This window comes from Rhea pennata, chromosome 12 (assembly GCF_028389875.1).
Source record: "Rhea pennata isolate bPtePen1 chromosome 12, bPtePen1.pri, whole genome shotgun sequence".
Taxonomy (NCBI): domain Eukaryota; kingdom Metazoa; phylum Chordata; class Aves; order Rheiformes; family Rheidae; genus Rhea; species Rhea pennata.
Window position 1 is genome coordinate 2,608,823 of NC_084674.1, and position 6,000 is coordinate 2,614,822.

Genomic DNA, 6,000 nt, shown 5'->3' on the forward strand with positions numbered 1-6,000 from the left:
CAACAGCGGATGCGTCTGTCTGTCCGGGTGTTTTTGTGGTGATTTTTTCTTCGCAGTTGGAAGAAATATCTTGATTACATTTTTTCCCTGCGTGCATGGGTTGGGAGGAACTAACTGAGGAGAGGCTAACTCAAGCTCGAATCCTGCAGCTCCTTAGGAACAGGATATAATGTAGTTGTTTCTACCTTGGGGAGAAAGATTTGAGTCTCATCATCTCATCATCTAGCTCGAAAGATAGGTCAAAATTCCGTGTTTGGCAGCGTCCAGCCCACTTGGCATATAGCTCTCTTTGACCAGGACAAGGACATGTGGCAGAAGGACGTGCATAGGAAGAGCTGCTATGGCACTCTGAGAGGAAATGCCAAGATGAAGAGCTTGTCTTGGCTTTTCTATGCAGCGGAGAACCAGTGCGAAAGATGTGCCGACGGGCACGTGGTGCAGAGCGCGGTGGTGCAGAGTGTCGTTTCTAGCCAGAGCGCTGCAGTGACCCAACTCGCCAGCGTCAGGGAAAAGGGGTGCTCTATTTGCATGCCCCTCTACTAGCCAAGGCATTGTATTTAACTACTAGTAATACAGCCCTTGCTATAAATACACACGGGGCAGGTGTTAGTCTTTAACTGCAGTTGCGTCAGCTGAGCGTGAGTTGCTTTGGGCGGACGTGCAGGAGAAGGGACACAGCCGGCGGCGCTCGCTCGGCCTCCCGTTGCTGCCGCTGGCCTGGGGGTGCCAGGTGTGTCTGCAGCACGGCCCGAATGCAGATCGCTCTGGGCTGCTTTCAGGACTGCCTGCAACACCGAATGTCGTAGTTAAGTATTGCTTCCTCTCTGTTTCAGCTGCTGCTTTCAGTATGGGCAGCTTAAAAACATGGTCTGTTCCCCCTTCTTCTCCCCCTAGTTCTCTACTGAGAATATTTTGGCCATCTCAAAGAATTCAGTATTTCTTTTTGAATGTATTTTTTTCTGCAACATCTTAATTGAAACTTCCCTAATATGAAATTGGCCTTGAAGCTCATGAACCTGCTAAGCTATTGAACTGACATCTGTGGATCTGCAGACCTAGTCTGTCAGAGAGGAATCCCCAAAGGGGTGTGATTGGGCAAAAACTGAGGGATTTTTGCTCAGCATTTCAGTGTATTAACATCTGAATACAGCATTTCAATTGCTACGGATTTTTTTCTTTTTAATTGAATCACATTATTTCAGACCCTGTATGAAATAAATGAAAATACTCTGCGGTATTTGGGAGTTTCCTAAACTGCAGGTGAACCCGTTCGCTTCCAAGCAGGGAGTGCTGCAAAATCTTCACTGTGTGTTTGCTGCGTAGCGGCGTGTTAAAAAAACCCCTTATTGGTTTCCATCCAGTTCTGCAAAAACAGGTTTCTACTCAGAAGCAGCAGCTATTTGTAGCTGGTGCCCGTGCTGGTACTCTCAGCAGAGGCTGCTCGGCCGGGCTGGCCTGGCCAGCTGGTCCCGCGGGAGCGCGCAGATGGAGCCTGCGCCGGGCGCCGCAGCGCCGTGGTGCCGCGTGGGAAGGACTGCAAGTGGCAGCGGCTTCGCGCGTCTGCGGCGGGCGCCCGGGAAGCGCAAAGGCGGAGCAGGGCGGCGCGCAGCCCCGCGCGGCGCTGTCTCGGTGCTGCAGGCGTCCAACAGAAGGTCCCATTCTGGCGCGCGCCGGAAGCAATGGGCGCTGGGGCCCTGCGCATTGCATGAAAGAGCTGTGCCGGGGCCTGGCGGTGTGTGCTTTTGGAACAGCTGCAGTGTGTTGCCATTTTAACATAAATAGTCTCATAAGGATTAGAAATTCAAACGTCATTTATCCTGTTGTTTTACCGTTAGCACGCTTCAGTGCATGTGTGGTGTAAGGCTGTGTGTTCTTCTTTAGCACAAAGAGAAGGTAGGTGCGCAGCAGTGAAAGGCTGCATGGGTCTGGGGAGGCGTGCGCTGACCAAGCTAGCGAACCCCGGAGATGGAGCCAGGCTGCGACTCTGAGACGCCCACGGAGAGGATGGCTGACGCGGCGCGGCGTGGCACGGCACAGCACGGCATGGCGCGGCGCAGCGCGGCAGGCAGGCAGGCAGGCGAGCGCCGCGGGGCCGTGCTGGCAGAGGGGGCGGTGGCGTCGCCGGCCTGTGGCACGTGCTCGCGAGAAGGCTGCGAGCAGGACGGGGCCCTTCCGTCCCCCCGCCGGTGAGGCCGGCTGCGCTTGGCGGCGGAGGACCCCGTCGTGCTGGGCCGCTCCCGGAGCGCCGGTGCGAGGCAGCCCGAAATACAAAGGATGTTGAGAACTGTACTTCACACGGCTTGGCCTTAGCTATAGCTCCGTTAATACAGAGATGAATAAAATTAAAATTCAGCTGTGACAAAGCATGGCACGTTTGAATCCAGATACAATTACTTGCAATTGCTGAGCCCCATCCTTCAGTCGTGACCTTTGGATCGCACCGAAGCTGGAAGGAGGTCCCTGATTTAACTTCTGAACTGCAAATTGGAAAGAGACTTCAGAAGCTATTACAATCACAGAGAATATTTTAAAGTATGTAGAAGCTATAAGAAAAATATTTATTTTACACACTAGTCTGCATTTAATCCATAAATCTGCCTGCTACAATAGTGTTTTACTGGTGTAGATGAGGCAAGTAAGCCGAGATCATAGCAGGCATGTCCTGTAAGGCTTTACAGAAAATCATTGCTTTTTAATCCCTTTATCCCTGTTATTTCCTACCACTGTGAAAATCCAGAGGCAGAGGAGGCTAGTGCAGTGCCGGACAGAGGCATGCGATGTGATGGCACACATCCTTCTGTTTGTATAATACCCCCAAAACATTATACGTGTTAGTGTTAGTGCTGCGTGTCCTACATGAATAGGAACAACTTATCAATACTTAACCGAGTACAACACGTACTTGGGCTAACCTCTTTACAGAGTCTGTCTTGAGATCAGTGACCGCTCTTCTGATTAAATAGCTAGCCAGAATCTCAGAGGAGTGGAATATTTTATGAAAAGCAGGTGTCACGTGTCACCAGGTGGATGCCCGCCTTTAAATGTAGGTTGTGTGCTACCTGTTAGACGGTACCTTGTCTCTAGCCTTTCATTTTAATTTTTGCATTATCTTTTGCTCCGCATAGCCTTGCAGGCATGCTTAGGCAGCAGCAAAAAGCCAGAATGCCCAGAAGGCATCTAGCAACGTTCAGGTGCATCATTGCTTCCCTGATCTTCCCGTTAAAGCATTCCTCGTGCCTGCAGTGCCAGCTGATCAGCTAGGCTGCATCTGCGTGCTCCGAGGCTCCTGGGGGCTCGCGGATCATCACGCTACTGGAGACTGTCTCTACTGCAAGGTTGAGAACGGATTTAGTTAAAGTGCACCGGAATGGTTTGCAGCGGCAGGAATAAAAGCGAGACACTGCAAAGTGCATAGCCTGTGGGGGAGGAAAAGTAACTCCCGGGAACTTTATTGCATAAGTATCTCGAATGGAGCATTTAAAGATGAACGTAGTGGTACTCACAGTGATGGCTGTGAAAGAGTTCACGAGTAATGACAGCAACAGCTTTTGCCCTGGGTGAATTATATTGATTCCAGGACTTGATAATGCAACTCAGGCTACTTGGAATAACTGAGCTTCAGAAGACTAGTATGTATTCCTAGACAGAAAGCGTGGTTTAAAAAGTTAATCTTAGTGGGAACTGTTGAAACAGCTAAAACATCTTTGTAAGATTTTTCTTAAAAATAGTTAAGTAATGAAAATGAACATAAAGCATCATAAAACAAAACCAAATGTAAGAAAGAAAAATAAAGAAGTCGCCCCATGGCCCTGGCAGAGTGGCCGCCTCTTCAGTTCCTCCTGTCCAAAATAAGGTTGTTGTGACTTACGCTGGCGTCGCGGGGTCGTGGCCGATACCGTTCGCCGTGCTGGCGCCCGTGTTGGGACGGAGGCTGCGGAGCCATTAAGTGGCCTCGTGCTTTTGGCGGCAGCTTTGCTGGCGGCGCCTGGGGCCGAGCCGGGGGATCCCTCGCTCGGTGCGTGGGCCCTCTGCTAGTCCAGGGCAAGAGAAAACGTGGAGCGTCAAGGCAGTATCAGTTTAACATGTTGACAACAAAAATATGCATTCTTTCAGCCATAATAATTTAAAGTAATGGCTCGTTTTTCTCCTGCTCCTGACATGCAGTGTGAGTTGCGTGCGAGTGGCGGGTTCTCAGGCTGTTCTCATCTGACTTTAAAAACATCTGCCTAAGGAAATGACTTTGCATCCAACCTCTGAGCAATTTTCCAAGTATTTTACTAAATAAATACAAGCATTCTGTAAAAACAGCTGCTACTCCAAAAGATATTTTTCCATAAGGTAACATAGATCAGAGAGAACATGCTGCTTTTAGAGCAGGGTTTCAGGGCCAATGTGCCAAGCAGAGGTGCCGCGCGGTGGGCGCCCAGTGCGGGAGAGAGCCAGGCGCGGGCCGGGCTTGCGCCTCCGGCCTGCTCGTCCCCTCCTGCCGCCCCCCCCATCCCCGTCCACGCTCTTCAGAGCTCTGCTGAAGTTCTGGGGTTTTATTTAAAGGGATCGAGACAGTTTGCGTTTCCTCAGCGCCTCTGCTGTTTGCATTTCAGGATCCCCCTGGGCACATTAGAGAGGAAGGCTGTTACCATCTCTGTTATCGTCTCCGTTTTATTTACGGAGAACAAACAAATGCAAAGTGGAGTAAGTGCTTGGCGCAACTCTGCGAGTCGTCAGGTGTCTGCAGACCAGGTAAGGTCAGTCACATGTAACTTGGTGGAAAAGCAAAGAGAAACATTTTCTACAGTTTCTAAAAGTAGATTTCCCTTGTACATAGCTGTGAAAGCAGTTTGGGAGAAGCATGCAGACCCAGATGTGTGCACATCCAAATCTAGCAAAGCGCTATTCCAAAAATTCCTGCCTCTGCTTCACAAACACACGCACAGGGACCCAGGGGCTTCGTGGAAATCTGTTTGCCCATGAAGAAAGCCTGAGCACAGGCTGTAGTGAAGTCCAATAGGACAGTAAAATATAAAGTGAAAATGCAGACTTTCCTGTGGAATTTTTAAGCATTTAATAGAATTTATTAGAACATTATCTCTCTCCTAAAGAATCCTAAGATGGTTATAAGAGAAGCTGCTCCTATAAAATCTAATTGGTTTCATATCTCTTAAATTCTGAAGCGCTTTTCTTTAAAGTTGGGGGGGTGTTTTACATCAAATAGATTTATTCTTGATGTCTTGGGCACATTATTGCAGTAACCTCATCCCTGGCCAAGATCTTTGGCAGAACACACACATCCATAATGAGGAACTAGATGTTCTATGGTGATTTTATTACAAAAGAAAATGAGCAAGTATATTAGGGAGAAAGAGGAAAACGGAGAAGACTACTTTTTTGGCAAAGCTTTGTCCTCCAGTTCCCATTTCTCTGGTTGCTGCTGCCTTTAGGCATACATTTCAGTGACTTGCTGTGTTAAGCTTTGCTGTAGATGCTTCCCAATTTTGCTCTTTGGTGAAGCAGACATTTGTGCAGATTCCCCATAAAAATGACTGAATTTGGTTTTACCGCAAATGTTGGCTCTTCTCCATCATAAGAAAGGATTGCATTTGCAGAGAGATTGATTTATTGGGGTGGGAATAGTGAAAGAAACATTTTAAATGTCCATTTTAATCCTCTCTCTTCCCCCAAACAGGTTGATACGGGCAGGATTTTTAGAACTTCTGAAATTAATGCTTCCTGAAAGAAATATATTTCCCTCTGGGATTACACAGCTTTCAGTCCTGCTTCTGTGTGAAGGTAAGAGAGCTCTGTTTTCATTTACTATTTATGAGTTGTGCATTCATATTACCAAGTGCCCATAGGATTCTGTGCTCTTAAGAATCTGCAAATGAGATGAAACTCATTACTTTTTAATGTAAAAAGGATTATTGTGATCTTTGTAAAGGGATATATAACCTCAGATTTGCGTCTTGCTGTAGGATATGTATCGAGGGTCTTTCTTTAGGAAGC